At 44.5% G+C, this 26318-nt stretch overlaps 1 protein-coding gene across 8 annotated transcripts in view; it reads right to left on the reverse strand.

The window, feature by feature from the left end:
- ARAP1 (ArfGAP with RhoGAP domain, ankyrin repeat and PH domain 1) overlaps window positions 1–26318 on the reverse strand; it is a 485498-nt gene that overhangs the window by 42428 nt on the left and 416752 nt on the right. The window contains exon 35 of one of the 8 annotated variants that reach the window (XM_068266572.1): window positions 23249–25192. The exons of the other annotated variants lie outside the window; for them this stretch is intronic. The gene's annotated coding sequence lies outside the window, so the exon portion shown is untranslated. Of the gene's footprint in view, window positions 1–23248; window positions 25193–26318 lie in introns of those variants that run through there. 8 annotated transcript variants of the gene reach the window in all.

Genomic DNA, 26318 nt, shown 5'->3' on the forward strand with positions numbered 1-26318 from the left:
CTTCTGTTGAAGGTGCGTCGAGTGGCCAAACATTGTAGAAATTCCAGTACTGCTTTGGGGGCACTCGCCAAGATGCAGGAGCGCTTCAATCTCCCCCACCATCGCTTGCTGTGTGATGTCCCTACGCGCTGGAATTCTACGCTGCACATGCTAGCCCGCTTTTGTGAGCAGAAGAGTGCAGTGGTCCAGTACATGACGGCGCAGTACCGAGGCGCATCCGGACAGCTGCCAAGCTTCTGTGGATCCGATTGGGCCAACATGTTGGACCTCTGCCAAGTCCTCCAAAATTTTGAGCAATCCACGTTGCTTGTGAGCAGTGACAACTCTTCAGTCAGCATTACCATACCACTGCTGTGTTTACTGAAGAGGTCAATGTTGAAAATCAAGGAAACAGCTGTCATGATGCAACTAGGGGAATCTGAAGGAGAAAACGATCAGCGTGATGGTACCAACATCAGGCCATCCGCCTCAGGGAACGCTGGCCCCAGCAGAGAAGAGGAGGAGGAACAGCTGGAGTTGGAGCAGGAATTTCATGCCACCACTGACGAGGGCCAGAGCGGTGCACGTTGGACTTCCACAATTCAGCGCGAATGGTCAGCAGAAGCAGACCAGGAGGAAGGTGACGACTATGATGCATCACAACAACTATCACAACGCTCACAAGAGGATGATGAGGATTCTGGTAGGACTCTGGCACACATGGCTCAATTCATGCTAGACTGCATTGAACGTGACCCACGCATTGTGCGCATTCTGGACAACACCAATTACTGGGTTTATACCCCTCTGGATCCACGGTACAAACACAATGTTCCAAAACTGCTTGAAGAAAGAGTCAGACAGGTCAAAATGGAAGAATACCAGCAGGCCCTTGTGGAGACTTTAGAGAGGAGATTGACATCCTCCCCCTCCTCTAGCCAGTTGTACGCCGACAGACTGACTTCCGCAAACCCAGGACAACCAGGAGGGCAGCAAACAACGCAAGCCGCAGCTAGTGCCCAAAAGGGAATGGTATCGGCAGTGTCCTTGGAGTGGGAAAATTTTCTGACACCCATGCAGCAGCAGCCCACTGAACAGCAAGCGTGCAGATCCACCTCCAACACCGATCGCCTGGAGAAGATGGTCAAGGACTACATGTCAGATGACGTAGCTGTGTCGAACAATCCATCTGCACCCTTCAACTATTGGGTATCGAAGCTAGACACCTGGCACGAACTGGCAATGTACGCAATCGAGGTGCTGGCTTGCCCGGCAGCCAGCGTTATGTCGGAACGCTATTTCAGTGCTGCCGGAGGCATCGTCACAGATCGGCGTATCCGCCTCTCCACAGAAAATGCAGACCGTCTGACTCAAATTAAAATGAATCAATCCTGGATTGGAAATGACTACGCAACACTCCAGGACCCAAACCAAGTAACATGACCAATGAACATCTGGGATGGTGTAGCGTTTCCGGCCCCTGTTTATTGAACCTCTCATCTGTATTACATTTATGACTGCATGGCGGCAAAAAGCATTGCTGCTATATCCGCACGCTTTTTGTCCTCATGCAAGGCCTGGGTTGTTGTGTCTCACAAAGCGTGGCCTTCTCCTCCTGCGCCTCCTCCTGTTCCATCACGTCTGCTGCTGCTGGGTTAGCGTTGCCGCGTGGTCCCTGTTTATTGAACCACTTATCTTTATTACATTTATGACTGCATGGCGGTACAAAGCATGCTATCCGCACGCTTCTTGTCCTCATGCAAGGCCCTGGGTTGTTGTGTCTCACAAAGCGTGGCCTTCTCCTCCTGCGCCTCCTCCTGTTCCATCACGTCTGCTGCTGCTGGGTTAGCGTTGCCGCGTGGTCCCTGTTTATTGAACCACTTATCTTTATTACATTTATGACTGCATGGCGGTACAAAGCATGCTATCCGCACGCTTCTTGTCCTCATGCAAGGCCCTGGGTTGTTGTGTCTCACAAAGCGTGGCCTTCTCCTCCTGCGCCTCCTCCTGTTCCATCACGTCTGCTGCTGCTGGGTTAGCGTTGCCGCGTGGTCCCTGTTTATTGAACCACTTATCTTTATTACATTTATGACTGCATGGCGGTACAAAGCATGCTATCCGCACGCTTCTTGTCCTCATGCAAGGCCCTGGGTTGTTGTGTCTCACAAAGCGTGGCCTTCTCCTCCTGCGCCTCCTCCTGTTCCATCACGTCTGCTGCTGCTGGTGCTGGGTTAGCGTTACCGGTCCCTTTTCCTGGAACCTCTTCTCTGTATTACATTTATGACTGCATGGCGAAAAAAAGCATGTTACCTGTGCAAAGAAACATGACATTTTCCACATTTAAAAGACAGTTTTTCCTTTGAAACTTTACAATCAATTTTCTCAAAAACTATAAGCTCTTTTTCAAATATTTTTTTTCCTCTTGTACCCACTCCCAAGGTGCACATACCCTGCTAATTTGGGGTATGTAGCATGTAAGGAAGCTTTACAAAGCACGAAAGTTCGGGTCCCCATTGACTTCCATTATGTTCGGAGTTCGGCGCGAACACCCGAACATCGCGGCGATGTTCGGCGAACGTTCGCCAACCCGAACATCTAGGTGTTCGCCCAACACTAATCGCTATACAGCCGCAATATGGCTGTATGAAGATCCCTGGCATTTTTTCCTATTTTCCCAATTTTTTTTTTTTTATGTTTAGAGTGTGGGAATTTTTTTTTTTTTTTAAATTATGTGGGGTCCCCCCTCCTGAAACTTTTTAACCCCTTGTCCCCCATGCAGGCTGGGATGGCCAGAATGTGGAGCTCCGACCGATTGGGACTTCACACCCTGACTATACCAGCTGCAAAAAAGGTCCCCTAATGCCGATTTTTGTTCCGGGGTATATGTTGGGGGGGCCCCCCAGGTTTATTTTGCCCTGGGGCCCCATTGTTGCTTAATCCGGCCCTGGTTACAAAACATCATGGAAGGAAAGCAAAAATAAATGGGACAAGTAGTTCCTAAAAAAATCCACAAGATGGTGTGAAAGAGCAAGCCTTCATGAATACGTATGAACTAAGCCTATTTAACCGATTCAGCACCGCAGTGCCGAAAATCTCATGCGTCCGAGCAACGTTCACCTCCCATTCATTCGCCTATAACTTTATTGCTACTTATCACAATGAATTTATCTATATCTTGTTTTTTCCACCACTAATTAGGCTTTCTTTGGGTAGTACATTTTGCTAAGAATTATTTTTTTCTAAATCTATTTTAACAGGAAGATAAAGAAAGAAATTTAAAAAAATCATTATTTCTCAGTTTTTGGCCATTATAGTTTGAAATTAATATACACTACCGTAATTAAAACTCATGTATTTTATTTGCCCATCTGTCCCGGTTATTACACCGTTTAAACAATGTCCCTATCACAATTTATGGTGCCGATATTTCATTTAGAAATAAAGGTGCATTTTTTCAATTTGCGTCCATCACTATTTATACGCTTATAATTTTAAATAATATAATAACATATTCTCTTGACAGGCTAATTTAAAAAGTTCAGACCCTTGGGTAAACTAGTTATGTTGTTTTTGTTTTTTTTTAATTGTATATATTTTTTTTTTTAATAAAAAAAATGTATGTGGGTAATTTTTGGTGTGGGAGGGAAACTGCTAATTTTAAATGTAAAATAATATTTTTTTTTATTAAAAATGTATGTGGGTGCAGTTTACTATTTGGCCACAAGATGGCCACAGTGAAAAAAGTCCTGGATGCGAACGATCTCGCATCCAGGAACTAAAATGCTGGGGAGAAGTTTCCTGGGGGCAGAAATACCGCGCTCTCTGGATAGAAAGCGTCGGTATTTCTACGGGGAAGTTAGATCGGTGAATGGGAATTATATTCCCATTCACTGATCGGGGGGCTAGCGGCGGGAGCGCGCGCGGGGGCGCGCCCAATCGCGCGCAGCAGCCGGCGGCAGCAGCACCTATCTGGACGAGGAAGCTCGTCCAGATAGGCCGAACTGGTTAAGCCCACTAGAGGGTGCTTGAAGCCAGTTTAACGTTCTATGCGTTGAGAAAACTCATGTAAACGAGTGAAACACGCAGGCCACCGTAGGAGCTAGCAGCAGAGCCCTAGATGCAACGTCTTCAAGCCGGGGGAACTGCGCAACAACCTCAGCACGCAGAGTGGAGTGAAGCGGCAGTTGGAAAGCCACTGAGACCAAACCGCCTGCAATGATGGGGAGCTGGAGGATCTCGCAGAAGTAAGTGGGGACGCCCACGAGCTTATCCTTGCTCCAGAAGATTACGGGGTTTGGTAATATTGCAGCAATCTTGTGTGTGGCAATAAGGAATATGGGCTATAACACAATATACATACCTCCCAACTTTTTGAGATGAGAAAGAGGGACACGTAAGCCATGCCCCTGCCACACCCCCATCACACTCCTAGTCACGCATACCATAAAGATTTCATAAGGAAAATATATTGTCTTATAATTCAAACCACACTGGTCCTTTTTATCCTTTTTTGTATTTTCATTCATATTAACATTTGAAGAAAGGAAATATATCAATTTAAAAGATGGGAATAAAGTTTAGAGGCAATTAAACACATTTTTCAGTAGAGAAATACATATATTTACATAGAAAGAGGGACAAAGTCCTGAAAGAGGGACAAATGAGGAGAAAAGAGGGACAGTTGGGAGCTATGAATATATACCCGTGCACTCCTAGCGGTGTGACCTGCATTTAATTTGTTTTTATGGACACTATCACTAAGATTGTTCAACCCAGCAGAAATAGGAAATTGGCCAATAGAAACTGGATAAAGCCATCCTTTTGCAGTAAGCGCTTACTAAGCATAAAAAGAACTCTAATAAAAACCCCTTAAAGGGACAGCGGACAATATATTTTCTGCCAGGAAGTGAGCATAAGTGTATACGGCTATACACAGAATTAATCCTAGAATATGCTGAAGGGTTGTATACATAGGTGGCGAGTGCAATAGATTGGGATGGTTCATGGGGGTTTCATATGTGTTTATATGCAAAGTTTGTAATACACGTTTTTAGAAACATAACAGAATTGTCCAGTGTTTGTTTAGTAAATGGAATTACTGTGCAATGCATAGACAGCTAGTTTGTTTAATAAGCTCTGCATGTCAGACGATAGATGGATGCAAGGTGTGATTGGAGATGGATGGGTGTGGCTTGGTATAACAGGAGATATTGGCAGCGCTTCCAAATACAGGCTGCACCCAAGTTAACCAGCTGCATAGATGTGCAGAGCCCACACAAGGGCAGATTGCACAACTTACATTCCAAACAGATGCAGCAAATGGAGTATGTTGGCTTCAAGAACAGCCTGTGCACAGATTGTTCAATACTAGACTCTTCCACGACGATGTGTCCTCTCGGAAGAGACCTAACCGCTAGCTAAACCTAACCACTAGCTGACAGTTATAACATAGTATGAACCTAAGACTGCTAGCCATAAATGGTCTACACATTTTCTAAAGAACAAGGAAAAGATTGCCAGTGCCCAATCAGGCTGCAACTGAAATGAGACCAACAGGGCACCACCCCCCATGGACTTAAATTACACACCGTGAATACAAATCAGATGCAAAACTATGCACTTAACTCTAATCTAAATAAACTGAATGCAAACTGACACACATGGATGCAGCTAGCCATAAGTTAGAGTGACCATATTTTTGTGGGTCCAACCTGGGACGGGGAGGGGGGCGTGGGGGGGCGGCGCGCTATGCGCCGCGGCGATAAGTGGGGAGAACTGAGGAGCGCGCAGCGACGAAGACTGGGGGGGGGCTGCGCGCCGCGGCGAAAAATGGGCGTGGCCATGACATTGTATGGGCGGAGCTAACGTAATGATGTAACAGCGAGGCATAAGAAAGCAGTGTTTACACCATGATGTGGACAAACGAGACTTTGCATCATGGGTGTGCAGAAACTGTGTGATGCTAATAGTATACCGTAACCACAAAGCAGCAAACATAGCCATCTATGACCATTAAATAATAAATGCAGTAACAGTTACCCCGGACACCAGAAAATAAACGCAATAGGCAACATGTCAGCACAAAATAACCGCAATGCGGGCAACATGTCAGTACAAAATAAACGCAATGCGGGCAAACATGTCAGTACAAAATAACCGCAATGCGGGCAACATGTCAGTACAAAATAAACGCAATGCGGGCAACATGTCAGTACAAAACAAACGCAATGCGGGCAAACATGTCAGTACAAAATAACCGCAATGCGGGCAACATGTCAGTACAAAATAAACGCAATGCGGGCAACATGTCAGTACCAAACAAACGCAATGCGGGCAACATGTCAGTACAAAACAAACGCAATGCGGGCAAACATTTCAGTACAAAATAAACGCGATGCGGGCAACATGTCAGTACAAAATAAACGCAATGCGGGCAACATGTTAGTACAAAATAAACGCAATGCGGGCAACATGTCAGTACAAAATAAACGCAATGCGGGCAAACATTTCACCAGAAAAGAAACTCAATGCGGGCAAACATTTCACCAGACAAGAAACGCACTGCGGGCAAACATTTCACCAGACAAGAAACGCACTGCGGGCAAACATTTCACCAGACAAGAAACGCACTGCGGGCAAACATTTCACCAGACAAGAAACGCACTGCGGGCAAACATTTCACCAGACAAGAAACGCACTGCGGGCAAACATTTCACCAGACAAGAAACGCACTGCGGGCAAACATTTCACCAGAAAAGAAACGCACTGCGGGCAAACATTTCACCAGACAAGAAACGCACTGCGGGCAAACATTTCACCAGACAAGAAACGCACTGCGGGCAAACATTTCACCAGACAAGAAACGCACTGCGGGCAAACATTTCACCAGACAAGAAACGCACTGCGGGCAAACATTTCACCAGACAAGAAACGCACTGCGGGCAAACATTTCACCAGAAATGAAACGCAATGCGGGCAAACGTTTCACCAGAAGATAAACGCAATACAGGCAAACATTTCACCAGAAATGAAACGCAATACAGACAAACATTTCACCAGAAATGAAACGCAATGCGGGCAAACTTTTCACCAGGAATGAAACATAATGTGGGCAAACATTTCACCACAAATGAAACGCAATGCGGGCAAAGTACACCTGGAAAAAAACCATTTACTCACCTGGCAGAAGTCTTCCTCTGGCGCGCTGCTCCGTCCCGGGACCGTCTTGTTTCTCCTGCTCTCTCTGGTCTCCCGCGCTGACAGGGCTACGGCAAGATGGTGCCCGAAGCCCAGTACTGGAGACACAAATAGGTATCCAGTACAGGGCTTCGACAGCCATCTTGCCGTAGCCCTGCTCGCCTGCTGGTGTCGGAACAGACACCGGAAGAGGAGGCTGGAGCGGGGCTGCGGGCAATGAACTGGCACGGCGTCTATAGACGCCGCTGCCAGTTCATGAAGAGAGAGTGGCCAGAGTCCCGAGGCCGGGACGTCCCGCTGCTGAAAGCGGGACGTTTCCCGGGACCTCATGCTGCCTGGGACAGCGGACCCCGAATCCGGGACGCGTCCCGGGCAATCCGGGACGTCTGGTCACTCTACATAAGTAGACTTACATCTTTTTAAAGTGCATCAATCATCTTCTCACTCATCCTCCCAGCTCGCCGGTTCTAGCCAATGTATCAACTGAATTTCCCAGCCAACCTAACTGAAACTGCGCATGCCGCTCTCCTCCTATCACAGAGAGGGCTGTGCAGCTAACTTGGCAGAGGGTAGTGTGCAAGCCAAGTCACCTGCTCGCATGTGTGGCTCCCTATATGTGAGTGTGGCGGCCATATGAACTACTGACTACCCACTCTTTGTTTCACAATATATCTCTCATGCCAGCAGCACCTGCTGACACAGCTGCTAGCCGAGAATTAAAAAAAAAACTCTCCCCTTCTTTGTAGCCTTGGTCAGGCTACAGCAGGTCAGCAAGACCCATAATGCATCACTCCCATTCCTGTACACCCCTGTTGGCCAGAAAACCAACCAACCATCAGAAGTTTACTTTAAGGCTGGTTTCACACCAGGACGTTGCGTTTTAGGGGACGTTAAGGTCGCATAACGTGCCCCTAACACAACGCCTGGTGCTCTCTGGTGTGGACGTCGGAGTGAGCCGCGTTGTGCAGCTCACTCTGGCGTCAGTGGTGCCGTGATGCGTACTCTTGGACGCATGCGGCATCACGTGGTCCCGCCCGGCCAATCGCCGCACAGAGCGGCCGCTCCAAGAAGTAAACACTGCACGTCACTGAGTGCAGTGAATATTAATTAGCCATGTGCCTGGCCGCTCTCCATTCCTCCCCAACATTACTGAGCATGTGCAAGCAGTCTAACGCGGCTCTGCCGCGTGTAAAGTACTGCATGCAGTACGTTGTGTTATGGCGCAGCGTTACACTGTAAGGCAACGTGGGCACTGTGAACAGCCCATTGATTTTTCATTGCTGTGCGGTGAGCTGCGTTACTGGCTGCTCTAACCTGCGCCTGTAACGTCCCACTGTGAAAGCAGCCTGAGGGCTGGAACCCACAGGAGCGCTTTTGGCAGCGTTTTGGCAGCGCTGCGATACGCTAGCGCTTTGCCAAAACGCTGGGCTAATGGTAATGGATGGGGCAACTTCCACAGGAGCGTTTGCGTTTCCCAGAAACGCAGGACCTGCAGCATTTTGGGAGCGTTAGCGCTTCAATGTAAAGTATTGAAACGCTAGCGGAAACGCTCAGCAAAACCTAAACTGAGCGGTTTTGCTAGCGTTTTGCGGTTCAGCACACTGTAACAAAATGAAAAATAATTCACAGGACCAATCAGGATAAAAACGCGAAACGCAAAACGCTACGCACCCGCTGAGGAAAAAAATACAATGTTGCAAAACGCGACCGAAAACGCGCATGAATGCGCTTGCAAACCGCTCAGACAAAACGCTAGCGGTTGCGTTTCGCGTTTGCTGATTTCAGTGGGTTCCAGGCCTAACAGAACTTTTCATACAATTGTATATTTATTAGCAGTGAGAGTCAGAGGACAACAGAATTCAGCAGAATGTGCTGCAAATTGAGGCGTTTATGCGCATGCAATGTCCAGCATGTCTGATCTGCTTCTGATGGAGAAAGTGGTGGATGTTGAGATTAGTACTGCACTAGATTGATCTCTGTCTGGATCAGAAACAGATCAGACCTGCAAGAAATTATACATTGATCAGTTGATCTAAGGTGAAAATTGCATGGTGTGTATACAGTCATGGCCGAAATTATTGGCACCCCAGAAAATACAAATTTCACTGGGAAAATGTAAACTGCAGCCATTCTTACGCTGTTAATGGTAGGGTTCTCAAACTTTGCACACGTGGTCACTGGGTGACTGGGATTAATAATCAGGAAAGTGGGTGGATCCTACAAAAGCCAATCAAAATTCACCTATTGATTTTCAAGGGGATTATTTAATTGCTGCCATTCTTGCAACGTTAATGGTACAAGCCTCAAACCTGATACAGTTGGTCATTAGGTGACTGAGGTTCAAATTCAGAAAAAGGGGTGGAGCCACAAACAGCCAATCAGATTTGTTTTATTTCAATGCAAATTATTGATGCAAAGCTCACAAACTATGTCAGTGAGTAACTGAGTAATTGTGTGTTAGGCCTCTTTTCCACAGACTGTTGATAGGCAGTGAAATGCCTCTCAAACTCTCACAACTGCTCTCTGCTGCCTGGTAACTGCTCACTGAGCACACAGCTCAACAGTCCGTGGGAAAGAGGCCTTGGGTTAGAAAAAATTGGTGGAGTCAACACCAGCCAAATACATACCTGGGCAACACCGGGCCATCAGCTAGTACAACATCAAGCCCAACATTGCAGATCAATCTTTCAATTAATCTTAGCACTTTAACCACTTTGCATCCAGACCTTGTTTCCCACTTATGGACCAGAGCAATTTTGACAGTTTAGCTATGTCCTTATTTAGGCCTCTTTTCCACTAACTGTTGAACTGTGTGCTCAGCAAGCAGTTGCCAGGCAGCAGTGAGCAGTTACCAGGCAGCAACAAGCAGTTACCAAGCAGCAGTCAGCAGTTGTGAGAGTTTGAGAGGCATTTCACTGCCTATCAACAGTTCATGGAAAAGAGGCCTTAATCAGAAACAACTTTAACCCTACCTATATGACACAGAAATTTAAAATAGAAAAAATTATTTTATATATATATATACACACATTTTGTTTTTTTCAAGACAAACTAGGCTTTCATTTTATGCCATTTTTTCCCATAAACAATTTTGTTTTCTATGAAGTTTAACGGGACAACAAGGAAAAAAATAGAAAAAAACACATTATTTCTCAGTTTTACCAATTCCAGTTTAAAAATTAAAAGTGCTACTGTAGATAAAAACCACAAATTTTGTTTGGCTGTTCTTACCGCTTATCACAAAACAGAGATTATGTTCCTGTCACAATTTATGGCGAAGATATTTGATTCTAAAATAATGCTACAAAGTGTATTTTTCACTATGAACTGAGAAAATAAAAATATTTTTAATGGTAAAAATCGATCTCATTAGCTCAGGAAACATATATTCCCATTCACCAATTAGTGCTGCACCTAATGCTAGGTACACATGATGTAATTTCCTGTAAGATCGACGGGTTGAAATGATAATTTCAGACATATACGATCTTCTCTCGATTGATAAGAGGATCAATTTTGAGCAGAAGTTATGGGTAAACCCAGGGCCGGCCCGCTCATGAGGCGGGGTGAAACTTTTGCCTCAGGCGGCAAATTTCCAGGGGCGGCATCCGCCCGTCCGTGTGGGGAGCCGGCCGCCGAGCTGGAGGGGTAGCTGGCAGGACGGGGTATTGGGCCTAGCGGCGGGGAGGGGGGTCGTACCCCCCCTTCCCTCCCTCGCCTGGGTCCCCCGTCCTCCGCTCCCCTCCAGCCTTACATAGAAGCAGCCGCTATTTGTAAGAGGCACGGGCGGGGAGGACTCACCTCTTCCTCGATCCAGCGTGCGCTCCACTGACGTCACTTCCTGCAACGCTGCAGGAAGTGATGTCAGTGGAGCGCACGCTGGGAAGAGGTGAGTCCTCCCCGCCCGTGCGTCTTACAAATAGCGGCTGCATCTATGTAAGGCTGGAGGGGAGCGCAGTTCGGGGGACCCAGGAGAGGGAGGGGGGGTACGACCCCCCTCCCCGCCGCTAGGCCCAATACCCCCGTCCTGCCAGCTACCCCTCCAGCTTGGTGGCCCCCCAAAACGCCCCCACCAGGGGGGGGGGGGGGGTCGGTGGCGGCTGCGGAAAATTTTTTTTTGCCTCAGGTGGCAAAAAGTCTAGGGCCGGCCCTGGGTAAACCAAATATGGTATCAATGAGAAGCTGATTGGACATGTCATGTCACAAATTATTGTTTCGACCCCTCAACCTGACAGGAAATGGCACTGTGTGTATAAGCCTTAATGTGTACCAGAGATGAAGCACCCTCATGTATGTTACCATATATATCTGTGGGAACATTAGAGAAAACACCTACCCTGCTCTCTGTTTCATCCTTTACTGCTCAGTCTGCTTGTTAGCAGCCCTGATAAAATCCCCGACTGAGCATTCAGTCTGGCTTTGCGCAGGAATCATTATAGCTGAGTCTGTCTTCTCTGATGTCTTTTCAAGCCCAAGCCTGCCCCCTTATGGCTTTGTGTTCCTGCTCTGTATACTTGCAGCATCACAGATAGCTGTTATGAGATGGGAGGAGCTGCTGCTGCCGCCGAGGAAGGAGCTATGCCTATGTCTGCTAATGTAAGGGCATATTGAAAAATGTGGTTTTTTATCAATATTTGTTAAGGTGGCCACACACCATACAATTTTTTAAATATCTGTTCAATTTAAGAATTGCAATCAATTTTTCTGACTTATTGTAACATTTCAAAAATATAACCAATGTACCACACACACACCTATGTTCAATTTTTTCCTCAATTATGATAAAAATGATTGGAAACGCAGAGAAAATTGCTAGGGTATGTATATTAATAAATTAACAATCCAACACACACCATACAATCTTTAGTAGAAATTGAAGAGAAATATCTGGCATTCCAGATCGATTTAAATTGAAAAAAACTGGAAATCTGATCGGATTTTTCAGTCGAATGTAAAAAAAGCTTCCGATTTTTTCGAGAGATACGATCGTTTTTATCGAATTACTGTAAAATCGGATCATTTTATTGTATCGTGTGTGGCCACCTTTAGTCACAAGAGTTTTTTTTTAGAAATGGTGATTTTATTTTGCACACAGCCCACTAAATAATATGCTTTTCTGATGAACTGTGTTTTGCATGGAGTTTTAGTAAAAAAACACAAACTACGGCACACCAGAGCAGCAAAAATACCAGGTATAGTATTTATTTTGTAAAATCTATTGGGGGAGATGTTTATTTTATGCCAACGCGTTCATCTCTGGTTTCCTTTAATTGTAGCCACCAATGAGCCAATCTTTTTCATCCAACCTTTCCATTTCTATATAATTTAAGGGAACTGCCTAAATTATCCATTCAATGCATTCACTCAATTTTATCCTTAAATTAAATAGATTTAGTAAAATTGAATGAAAAATATTGGCCACCATTAGTTAAGTTAGACACAACACAGTTAAAACAAAACCACTGAGGCTGAGCTGGGGGTTTAGATCACTCTTTCGATTGATCTTATCCTTTTAATACACATACACACCATGCAATTTTACTACCAGATTGACCATTTGATGGATAATTTCCATCTAGTCCTATCTGCTTGGAAGCACCACGACTGCACTGGGGGAAGCAGAAAAACCACAGACAGCCCTCTCCCGAGCGTGGCCAACGCCTGGTGGGGGAGGGGGGGGGTACTATCCACAACTGCTCCCCAAAGGAAGGATTCCTACCTGATAGCCTAATGCATAAATGTAAGAGTATGCAAATAGAGAGACCTGGGAGCGACATCACTGGGGGGAGCGCAGACGGCCTTCCTGGGCACTGCTACCACCCCGGGAGTCATCCATGCTCTCCACCCAAGAAGGAACAAGTCAGACTGGACTGCAGCGTAGAGACAAAGAGGGTGTGTGCTCATACCAGGCAGCACCTGGCTAAGGGCCCTTTTCCATGGACTGTTGATAGGCAGTGAAAAGCCTCTCAAACTCTCACAACTGCTTGCTGCTGCCTGAAACTGCTCACTGCTGCCTGCTTACTGCTGCCTGGCAACTGCTCGCTGCTGCCTGGCAACTGTTTGCTAAGCACACAGTTCAACTCACCATGAAAATGGGTCCATAGGCCTCTTTTCCATGGCCTGTTGAGCTGTGTGCTCAGCAATCAGTTACCAGGCAGCAGTGAGCAGTTACCAGGCAGCAGTGAGCTGTTACCAGGCAGCAGTGAGCTGTTACCAGGCAGCAGTGAGCCGTTGTGAGAGTTTGAGAGGCATTTCACTGCCTATCAACAGTCATGGAAAAGAGGCCTTATAATGGCTGCAGAAATGTATCTCAAACATTTAAAAGCACTACACATGCAAATTGCATGTGCATACCAGAATACGCAGGGTCTAAGCTGACTCTACTGCTTTTCCATGCAGAAGTCAGCCCACACAAAATCAATTGCATTTCAACAGGGTCGCCTCGTGTACACACAATGCAATTCCCTGGCAGATTGACGGGTAGAAGCAATAATTTCAGACATGTCTGATCCTCTTCAGATCGATAAGAGGATTAATTTTGTGTGGTAGTGATAGGAAAACTGATCCTATTCTCAACGAGAAGCAGATTTGGCATGTTGGAAATGATTGTTTTGACCCCTCAATTAGATGAGAAATTGCATTGTGTGTGTAAGCCGATCTGATGGGAAAATTGCATGGTGTGTATTTGCATTAAAGGGATAAGGCCAATTGAAATGGCTGCAATGGAAATACATATGATGTCATTTTCTGTCAGATTGACAGTCGAGTGATAATTTCCATGTTGTTCGATCTTCTGATCGAGAAAGAGATCAATTTGTGCAGCTCTGATCTCAAAACTGATCTTTCTCAATTGGAAGCTGTGACGCCTTCCCCAGGCGCAAATGCCTTTCGCACGCCTCGAGTGCAGATTTCACAGCGAATATATTTCAAATGCAGTGTCAAATCTTTCCCTGTTACTAGCGGAAGCTCTCAGAAGTTACATCAAAGGGGCAGAAGGAAGTAATGTAGGCCTGGAACCCACTACAAAGCGCAAATCGCTATCGCAATCACTAGCGTTTTAAGGAGCGTTTTGTAAGCGATTTCATGAGCGTTATCGGGCGATTTTGGTAGCAATTTTAAAAAGTGTAAGATTTTTGCCAGCGATTGTGTAGTGATTTGCGATTTTAATTCTGATTGGTCCTTTGAATTAATTTTATTTTTACAGTGTGCAATAATTTAAAAATGCTAGCAAGGATCTTGCGGGACCGACAAGTGAAATATCGATGGGGATTCCCGTTCTCGATGTCTTTCACTATGAACAACCGTACCTACACTGCAATCACCGTGCAAGAGCTGCAAGAGCATTTCCAAACCCTGGATCTCCCTCTTCCTCCACCACCACCCTCTCCGGCCAAAACACCCCCTTTGCCATCCTCACAAAGAAGCCTTTCTAGTTTGCCTCTCATATCCTCGGGAAACCCCGAAAGAGCAAAGGCAGAAGAAACGGAGATCTACTGCACTTAAAGAGCTATCTTCGCAAGTTTTCCAGGATGTCGCCTGATTGAGATAAGTGCCACCCGCAGTGCTATATCTGCTTTATCCTCACCCCTTGTCACCACTGTTTTGTGACATTCCCTACGGGTTCATTACCGCCCAGTAAAAGGGCTCTTGTTATGTTCCCCTATGTTTAAAATTTAATTTTTGGGGATATTTTGACACAGTTAGTTGTCAGTTAGACTTTGACAATGTTCGATTTGCAATGTAGCTCTGTATTACACTTTTCCCTGGAGCCATTTTGTCCCATGCGGCCAAGTCTAACGGCTGAGACTACCCCCCTCCCCCTTCTTCACCAGCAAGTACTTTGCTTCCCGCCACAAAAGAATTGTCCCCTCTACAGAAGACACTTGATCTTCAACTTCAGCTCCCGACCCAGTCTACAGCACCCTCATAGACTGACCTCCTTAATATGCCAGGCTGCAAATACCACGATTACCTTATTTTACTAAAGCTTTTGCCGCTGGACTCTTAAATTATATATCATTTATAGGGGGAACCTCTTTAAAATGCCAATTAGCTATACGCAAATAGGGCTTAAGCTAGCAAATAGCTAAAATGTTCTCTTCTAGGTTAAATATCTAAGTGACCCCTCTGGTAATCACCCTGCTAAAGTCTTTATATTATATAACCCTAATGTCTCCTGTCACGTACTCAATTTAGAATTTAGTAAATAATGGAAACGACCGCTGTGCCTCTGTATGTATAACCCTGAAAGTAATCTCTAGAATGTTAAACTGCGTGTCAGCATATTCAAGGACTAAATGCTTTGTTGAGATACCCCTACCTCTCCCCGGCTACCTCTCCCTCTTCCCTAACTACCTTTACCCCTCTCCCCTTCCCAATCCTATTAGGGTTAATTTCATTTTGCATCAAAATGTAAGTTCACATTGACACAGTGTGTTATTATCTATGTGGGACAATGCGCGGGCTGGACACAGGAGGGCACTGTAGCACCATCAAAACAAAAAAGGCTCCAGCTCCAGCATTATCCTCCGTGGGCAAGATTCCATTAGCTTAGTAACCATTAACCTCTTAAAAGCTAAGCATCCAAATAAACTCATGTATACTAACACGACTCCCACCTACCTATGCTACAGCTCTCTGGGGCTTGGCTCGCGCAGTGTACTTCTGTTATAAGTTGGCCCAATCTCACTATAACAGTAGCTCCTAGACTCTTACACGAGGCAGCTACTTGGGAGGTACTTACCCTAAACTATCGATTGAAATTACGCTGATATGGATTCAACTAATGAACAGCTAAATATGTATGTTTTCAGGTTACATACCTAAGCGACTCATATGGTCACTAATCTGCTAAGCTACTATATTGAACGACCCTAATACCTTCTCTCACGCATTCAAATTGTAAACGGTTGTTATTACTACTATGCTTCTATACATGTGATTTTGAAATTAACTTCTGTGATGTTAAACCGTATAATATCATAGTTAAAGGTCAACTGTATTGCAGAGATAACTCTACCTATCCCCTGCTACCTTTCCCTACTCCCCAACTATCTCCTCCCCTCTTCCCTTCCCAATCCTATCAGGGTAAATTTTATTTTGTATCAAAACGTATGCTTAGGACAACACTGTGTGTTAATTATGGGCTATGTAATGCAACGCGCAGGCTAGACACAGGAGGGCACCACAGCACTACTAAAACAAATAAGGCCTTTGCTTATACAATATCCTCTGCGGACAAAGTTTCTCCACCCCCGTAGATTATCCTTATTTATCACCTGAACTTGAAATTCATCATTAACCTCTTAAAAGGGCCATATCTAACTAAACTCAGGTACGTTACTATGACCCTCATTTATCTTCAGTTGTGCCCTTCTGGTGCTTGGCCTGTGCAATGTAACTTTGTTATATTCTAAAAATCATATGCTCCCCCCCCGCCCCCCACTCTGGGACAAACAGGGTCTCTTGGGAATGCATGCTTCTTTCAAGCTGCAGACATAACTCCCTCCATTAGGTGTTGAGGGACACACATATCAGTATGTACAGACCTCCCTCCTATCGCCCGAACGCGGGTTTTACCCCCGTGACGTTAATGCTTATCTGACGTATCAAAGCCACAGTCATTTACTAATCCCAAGGTCTATATATATATCTTACCCAGCTAACTTCATAGACTTTCATCCCTCAACCCGTTAACTCTATATAGGCTACTTTACCGAATAGATGCCTATCGTAACAGAGTTTATCCTCCTCTCCCCTGTTGTTACTTCTGTTAAGTTACCTGAACCCCCTTTCTACTAAACCACAGTTGCTAACTATTCTCTTCAAGTCACGTATGCTGGAATTCTTAGCACATAAAACTTCTCCAATAATGCCGGGATCTGCCCCGTGTGTGCTCCATGCTCCTCCACTTGTCCCTTGACGGAACATATCCATCAGGGACACACATACTCTGATACCCCTGGTACTTGTACCACCGGTCTCAATACCTCCTAGATAGGGTAGCTCTTGTTGAGTTTATACCCTATCACAATGTGTAAGTTTACTTACTCCAAATCTGCTCCTTCTTCTTCTATTTTCTTTTCAACCCCCTCTCCTTCTCCTTCCTATGACCACACGACGGGAGCGGGGTGCCCCCCCTCTCTTTTCTCAATTCATCCCCCATGAACTCTCCTCTAAAAATTGTCTCAATTAATGCCCAGGGACTTAACTCCCCTTTAAAAAGAACCAAGGCCTTCCAACACTTTAAACGGTCTCAAGCCGACATCATCTGTATCCAGGAAACACATTTTATACAGAATCATGAGCCCAAATTCCTCTACAAAGATTATAGACAGGTCTACTATGCTAGCGCTCAGGTCAAAAAACGTGGTGTATTGATTGCTATTAGAAATAACTTGAGCTTCTCTCTTAGTAAGTCGGTCTCGGACCCGGAAGGTAGGTACATTTTACTGGTTGGCACTTTACAAGATGACTCATTTACCATTATCTCTTACTATGCCCCTAACGATAAGCAGGCTCCCTTCATCTCACATCTTCTCAACGTAGTAAATAAACATAGCAAAGGATTTCTTCTTATTTGTGGAGACACTAACCACTGTCTACACCCGTTCTGGGATAAACAAACGCCGAAAGGGGCCCCAGACTCAGGGAATACGAAACAGACTGAAACAATTAGGTCAGCATTCAAGTCGCTTAAATTAATTGATATCTGGCGAGAGCTGAATCCTTGTAAGAAGGAATTCACATTTTATTCAAGTGCCCATTCCTCCTTTTCCAGAATTGATCACTGCTGGACGCTATCTTCCCTGCTACCCTCAATCAAATCAGCTAAAATTAACCCTACGCCCTGGTCTGACCATAACATGTATGTTATTGTGCTTTCCTCTCTGATCCAACGCCCAACTGAATTCCGCTGGACCTTGAATCAATATCTTCTCACAGATGAAAATATCACACAACAGATAAGTGAACAATTAACTGAATATTTTACTCTCAACGGTCTTGACCCGGACATCCCTGCCCTAACGGTATGGGAAGCCCACAAGGCAGTAATTAGAGGCACTTTCATTCAAATCGCTTCCAGAAGGAAAAAAGAAAAACAGCAGGTACTATCAAAACTAGAGGAAAAGTTTACAGACGCACACATGTTATTTAGGGAAGCCCCTTCTCCAGACAATAAAAAAGAACTTTTAAAAGCTTAAACAGCACTTAACCTCGCTCTGACGGAGTCGGCAGAGAAACAACTTACCTCTGCCAAACTAAAATTTTATCTTAAATGCAATAAGCCAGACACTTTGCTAGCTAATAGACTGAGACAATCGGACTTGTCCTTCAAGCCCATCTCCTTACAGACCGAGCATAACCAATTGTCCGCCAACCCTATTAAAATCGTCGAAACTTTCCGCTCCAATCTTGAAAAACTATACAACTCCCCTGACAAAGCCTCTCCCACGCAGATTAGAGATTTTTTATCCAAAGTACCTCTTCCAGCACTCCCCGAGGGACTGAGGGAATCCCTAGATAAGGAAATCTCTTTACTGGAGGTCCAACAAGTAATAAAACATCTCAAATTAAATAAACAACCAGGACCAGATGGTTTCAGGGCCGTGTATTACAAGAAGTTTAGCAAGATTTTGTCCCCACATTTAGTTAAAGCTTTCAACAACATTCTCAAGGGGGCGAAATTCCATCAAGAAACTATTTCAGCACTTATTAGTATGATCCCCAAACCAAATACTAACCAGCAAATCTGGTCTAACTACCGTCCCATCTCCTTACTAAACTTGGACATTAAAATTTTGGCTAAGATCCTGGCTAATCGCTTGAATACCGAAATCACCACCCTCATACATAATGACCAGGTAGGCTTTATGCCCCAAAGGCAAGCTAGTGATGGTGTCCGCAGACTAACGCATCTAATTCATCATGCTCATCTCACCTCTACCCCAGCAATGTTACTGGCGTTAGATATCACAAAGGCCTTCGATTCTGTAGCATGGCCATACCTGTTAGCTGTGTTGCAGCACTGGGGTTTCGGTGAGAACATGATCACTTGGATCAAGGCCTTGTATTCTACACCATCAGCAGCAATTTCATACCAAGGATTCAGATCATCCCCCTTCCACATTACACGTGGTACCCGCCAGGGGTGCCCCTTATCTCCACTACTTTTCGCCTTACTTATTGAGCCTTTAGCCATTTTTATCCGTAATTCTCCAGATATTCAGGGCATACAGGTAGGCAGTAACATGCATAAAATTGCTCTATTTGCAGACGACCTTACCATGTGTATTACTCGCCCTACCAAATCCTTACTCGCCTTAAATAAAATGTTAGCACAATTCGGGAACATTTCGGGACTACATATCAACCCCACAAAATCAAAAGCACTAAACATTTCCATACCCCCGTTATTAATGCAAGCTCTTCAAGACACTTTTGAATTCCAATTTGAGGACTGCAAACTCCCATACTTAGGCATATACCTCACTAGCTCCTACGACACATTATTCCGCTATAACTACCCCTCATTGTCCAGGGAGCTCTGTGAGATGCTGGAGTGCTGGAAGAGGTACTCAATCTCATGGATGGGCAGAATTGCAGCTGTCAAAATGACTTTCCTCCCCAAGCTCCTTTATGTGTTTCGGTTACTCCCGCTACCCGTCCCTTCTACATTTATCGAAACCCTGCAAAAAAAAGTTAACAACTTTATCTGGGGTCCCAAGAAGCCCCGCTTCAAAAGAAAATACCTACTTCTGCAACGCTCTAATGGAGGCTTAGGCGTTCCCGACTTAAAACTATATTATAAGGCTGCCCAGCTGGCCCCACTGACCAGCTGGCATGCCAATGCAGGGATACCCTGAGTATAGAGGAGCATATCATTCACCCTATCAAAATACAAAATCTCCTCTGCATCTCTCCCTCCGAACGCAATAAAATCTCTAACCCCATACTCCAAAACTCACTTGCAATATGGGACAGTTGCAAATATTCAGGGAAGCTAATATCCCCGCACAGACCTCTGGTTTCCTTCCTAGGCAACCCATCCTTTCCAGCTGGGTTATCATCTCCTGCTAGCTATCACTGGTGGTCTAGAGCTAAACTTACGAGAGTTTGGGACCTTACCACGGATCAAGGAATAAAATCACTAGATTATTTAAAAGAGAAACATAACTTACCCCAAGGGGAAATTTTCAGATACCGACAGATAGCTCACTTCATGAAATCTAATTTGCCCGACAACTCCTCTCCTTCATGTAGAACAGCATACGAAGCAATATGTGCAACAAACCCCTTTTCCCCTGGAGTAATCTCCATGATATACAAAGACTTGACACGAACACTAGCAGAACGGAAACCAGAATATATAATAAAATGGGAAAAAGAATTGGGAGTGAGTATAGCAAACGAAGATCTACAGGATATTTGGAATAATATCCCCCGGGTATCTGTGAATGCTGACCTAATTGAAGTTAATTATAAGCTGCTATTCAGGTGGTACCTAGTCCCACAAAGGTTGGCAAACATCAAACCAAATTCAACGCCAAACTGCTTCAGGGGTTGTGCAACGGTGGGTACCCATACCCACACGTGGTGGAAATGTAAAAAAGTAAACAGACTGTGGATAAGGGTTTGTACGTGGGCCTCATCACTGCTTAACACTCCCATCCCTAAAAATCCTATCCATACACTTTTGGGCCTTCCGTATCCGAGCCTGACCTCTACTCAGAATGCTCTAGTTAACTTTATCTTCACAGCCACAAAATTAGTAATAGCAGCCTCTTGGAACACCACAACTCTATCCTTTAATCAAGTTAAACAGAGACTTTGTCGCATTCTATTTTTCGAGAAGCTTAAAGCTAAAATAATGGATACGATGATAAAAATTTAATAAGATATGGGCTCCCCTTACCAATTATATTCTTGGGCCTGAACTAACTGTATAATCAGGACGTTACTGATTATACCCATCTGGGCTAACAAGTTTAATCAGAAATTTTTTACTTTAATTGTGAGGATAATTGGTGGGCCCCCGCTCTCGTGGTCTCGATCTCCTACTCTACCTCTTTCTAACCCTTTCTATTTCCTTCTCTCTCTCTTCTCCCCTTCCCAATTACCTAAATATAGGAACTGGAAATCTGACTCGATATAACGCTAACCCCAGCTAACCCTTTATCTCAGGAATCCGCTAAGATGCTAGAGCAATCCTTTTAAGGTCGGTAATGCCGATCCTGTCTCACTGGAGATAGGACATCAAAAGCCTATAGTCGTAAATAGGGGAGGGTAGCCCCGCCCAGCCGTTTCGGGTTGAGTGAATGGGTGGATGCTGCCACCCCCAATTGGGTTATCAAACCTCTTAGTACCCAGCTCTTGAGCATCTAACTAGCTCGCTAGAGGCCATTTCTTCTACACGCTAAACTCCGGGTCAGGGTTTCATGTCTCCCACAAGCTCATGTAGTACTGTGACCCATGTTGTTATGCCATGTTTATCCAGAGTTGTATTTCACTTGCATTACTGTTATGTTTGTATAAAGTTATGCATTTCAAAGTTACTACTGTACCTGTAAACTTGTTCTGATTCTATTTTAAAAATCAATAAAAATTATTGAAAGTAAAAAAATGCTAGCAAATCACTCTGTATAGAGATTCATGAGCGATTACGCCAGCATTTATATACTTTACATTGCAGAAACGCAAAACGCTAATGCTCAAAAATGCTGCATGTCCTGCGTTTGCGATTTATTTTGGTAATCGCAATCGCTCCAGTGGAATTTGGCCCATCCATTAACATTAGCTGAAATCGCTAGTGTTTTGAATCGCTCCCTAAACGCTCAAAAAATCGCTCTAGTGGGTTCCAGCCCTTAGCCCTGGTCCCTTATCAGGCTCTTCCTGGAAAGCACAGCCCCCTGCTGACAAACTTGTAAACCTCCTTTCAGCAGAGGTCGTAAAACCAGGTCTGGCTGGGCAAGGCCGTCTCCAGCACCGTCACCTCCACAGAAGAAGCTGGAAGATGCTACTCACACAGTTGGCCTTTTGCCTGAGTTAGCTCAAGACTTGATGCCACAAATATGAAATCAATTGTTGCATGCTTATTAGCTGTGGGAGTGTGTGGCGGCACAAGTGCTTGTCTCCCTGTGACACTGTGTGACCCTGAAAAAAAAAGATCCAGATGGGGGGCTCCAGGGGGGTATGTGAATACCACTGTGCGCTGTCCAGGGCACTACTACATAAGTCATGTGTGTCTCCCCCTTGGAACCCCCTCCTTCCTTTCCTTTCAGGGAGGTCCTGCAGAGAGGGAGAGGGAGTGAGAGGCTTACCAGCTTCCAGCATGACTAGCACTGCACTTGGTACTTTGCCTTGGCAGCATGTCACAGGGGGAGTGGCTAAATACAAAGTAAAAGATGCCTCATTGTTACTGTATTTTTTTTTAAATAACTTAAATACACCCCCACTTATAGATAACATTAGGGTAACAGTGGGAGTAAATGTTAAAAATCCTTCCACTTTAAGATGGTAATATGGAGGTCAACATGGATGTACGAGTCTGTGATGGTGTATAAAGAGTGTACCCCTGCGATTGTGTACACATTTTTTTTTTCCTAAATCAATGCTTTCAGGTCTTCTGCCTCCCTCCCGGTGTCCCTCAGAGGTTTAGGCTAGGTCCACACTTGTCCGTTGCAGATCCGTTTTTGTAAACAATTTTTTTTCTCCCCGTTTTTCTTCAAAGGTCCTTATTAGCAGCCTACATTTCCAGTCCGTGGAAACGTATGCCCACAGCCCTGGCCGTGAGTGGGGGGGCTGCCATGCTGGAGGGGGTAGCAGGCAGGAAGGGGGGCAGCAGTGATCCGGGACAAAAACCGGAATCACGGATACGTTTTTAGAACAAGTGTGAACCTACTCTTAGAGTGCCATTGTGGAGTCCACTGTGAACTTGGAATAATCTACTTTAGAAGCTCCTTCTGACCCAACAGTTTGCAGTGTCCCTCTGAACCTGGACTTGTGCTGTGAGGGACGTAAACTGTGCCTCTTATTATTCACGGTGAACACCAAGATGATACAAATCAAAACAGACATTAAACTCTTTGTATTTATTAACAAATGATAATTAAAACGAAATACCTTCTAAATTCTGGATTGTCATCTACTCTACCTGTTAAATACAAACTGTATCTTAGTATAAGATGTTACATGGCCATCAATCTTCCTTCAGAGTAGCCAAGAGGAGATCTTAAGGCCACCTGTCACCACTGTAACTGAAGATCCAGAGAAGTTCCAAAAACAAGCTCTTCACTTTGCTAGAGATCACACGGAAGCACCTGGGGTTAGATGGCGAGTTGGTGGTGTCCAGTAATGAGGTATCACACAGAAGTCCTCAAGTATGTGATGACAACTGGTGGAGGATCCAGTGATGGGCAAGAAACTCCGAAAAGTTTTATAAAAGTTTGAGGAATGATCTGGTAATGGATATCTTTTTAAAGGTTGTGTGAGTGTTGGAAACAATTACAATTATGTAGTAAATAAGATATTCCATCTCACTTGACAGCTCTAAGCGAGATAAACAATAATTCAGCAATGCTGAAGGCAGTTATCAATCAGAAGATGACCGACTGATGGATTTCATACACCATAAAATTCAAACATCATCATAAAAAATGCCTCCAGATGAATTTGGAGAAAATTGGTGAGAAAACAAATGCAACCACACTTTGGCCTCTATATATTATTGACCTTTTTCTCCAGAGTTTTACCTAGGAGATAATTTTTAATTTTCTCTTTAAAATAACTTTTCCTTTTTTAAAATAACTTTTTTTCTTCTCTTATTTTTTTCTTCTCTTTAAAACAACTTTTAAATTAAATAAAGTACCAAAACCTTGGTGAAAAAGTAGTAACAACATTATTTTAAGTATATTCTTGTTTTCTGGTGGTTTAAAAGTTTTACAAATATCACCTAAGAGAAAATTCAGGAGAAAACAGTAATTGGATATGGGCCAAGGTGTCTTATGGAGCCAACATTTTCAGATTAATATCCCGGTAATTACCACAATGACAGGCTTTGGGCTCTTCTGTGGTTCTGAGTACAACAGGCAGAAATGTTGCAGTTTCTGTTGGGTGAATACAAAGACAGACTTGTAGCACCTAATCCTCCTTTCCCATGAAGAAAATTCAGATATGCCAATTAACCTACCAGATTCCTAGAATGAACCCACATTAACTGTAAGAGTGTTCCAACTAAAACGCATCCCAGAAGCCACCACACCGTCCACCACTGAATAAAGAAACTACTAAAAATTTGAAAGCTAATAAGGATGATGATGATCCTTAATCTTCCAAAAAGAAAGATGACAAATGATAAATGATGATAAAATAGTCAGAGGTGGCAATCATGGGGTTCCATTCGTCGCGTGAGAATTAGCCATAGTTCATCCAGTTTGTAAGCCCTCAGTTGATCTGTTGAGGTTGTTGGAGTGGAAGATAGTGGTGTGAAAAGTTTAGTATCCAAAGACTCTTATCAAAGCGCCACGATTACGATTATGTTCATGAAAATTCAAGGAAGCCCAGCAAGTAGATGATTTATCAGCTGTAATCAGTAAACCAGTTCTATCTTTTTAGTGCCTTAAAAACGTAGGTCTAATGAAGATGAGGAAGTTAAGCCAAGTTCTGATATTGGCCCATAGCGTCTGATAGAGTCTTGGGTTTTTTGCTTGAAAGACATGGTCTACAAAAGAGGAGCTGAGATGATCTTCTGCTGGCCAGTGTCCCTCGAGGGATAGTGATCACAGAAAGTGTGCTTCGTATTTACATAGTCTCCCAACTTATTTACACATCACGGCCTTGTGTTTTGTCCTTAATGCAAATTCATTCACAGTCTTTCAATGCGTTCTTGTGCACACAAACTTGCTGTCCTGAAGTCCAGAATGGTGAGGTCATCCTGCAGTCCACACGGCCTTCATACATGGTCCAAGCCTTTCTCCCTATGGAAAGTAAGCCAGGAATTTCTCCAGCATGGTCACACCTGAAAAAAGTACAAACTATTTCAAAAATATTTCAATTTCAAATTTAACATCAGCAATGCACACAGGTGCATGGGGTGTGAACACAATTATAAAAAAGGTATGAAATAAGATAATTTTGCCGTGGTTCTAAGACTGCTCCTGGTTTAGCAATTTGCAAAGGTGACGTGATAAAAAATTTAGCTTCCAGAGCTTACTTTTTGGTCCTCAAGTAACTTGCATTATAGGATTCCCCTCTCTTACCCTGCTGCAATAGTGAAGTCTTAAGGCACCCACTAATGATACAATATCGACGGTACAATCCTGCCACTTCTATGTAATATGGGGGACAAGGTCACTTTCTCTGTTGAAGCATGCTCACTGGATCTATAAGTGGATGGGTGGGAAGCAGGAAGTAGGGTGGCTATGTCACTTCCTGTGTTGAAGCATGCTCACTGGATCTATAAGTGGATGGGTGGGAAGCAGGAAGTAGGGAGGCTATGCTCACTGTATCTATCTTCCTGTGTTGAGGCAGCTCACAGGATCTATAAGTGGATGGGCAGGAAGCTGGAAGTAGGGTGGCGATGTCACTTCCTGTGTTGAAGCATGCTCACTGGATCAATAAGTGGATGGGCTGGAAGTAGAGAGGCTATGTCACTTACTGTCTTCAAACATGCTCACTGGATCTATAAGTGCATAGGCAGGAAGCTGGAAGTAAGGTGGCTATTTCACTTCCTGTCTTGAATCATGCTCATTGGATATATAAGTGGGTGGACAGAAAGCAGGACGGCTATGTCACTTCCTTTGTCGAAGCAGCATGCTCACTGGATGTATAAGTGGATGGGTGGGAAGATAGAAGTAGGGAGGCTATATCACTTCCTGTGTTGAAGCATGCTCACTGGATGTACAAGTGGATGGACAGAAAGCAGGAAGTAGGGTGACTATGTCACTTCCTGTGTTGAGGCATGCTCACTGGATGTATAAGTGGATGGGTGGGAAGATGGAAGTAGGGTGGCTATGTCACTTCCTTTGTCGAAGCATGCTCACTGGATGTACAAGTGGATGGACAGAAAGCAGGAAGTAGGGTGACTATGTCACTTCCTGTGTTGAGGCATGCTCACTGGATGTATAAGTGGATGGGTGGGAAGA

Source organism: Hyperolius riggenbachi, chromosome 2 (assembly GCF_040937935.1).
Source record: "Hyperolius riggenbachi isolate aHypRig1 chromosome 2, aHypRig1.pri, whole genome shotgun sequence".
Taxonomy (NCBI): domain Eukaryota; kingdom Metazoa; phylum Chordata; class Amphibia; order Anura; family Hyperoliidae; genus Hyperolius; species Hyperolius riggenbachi.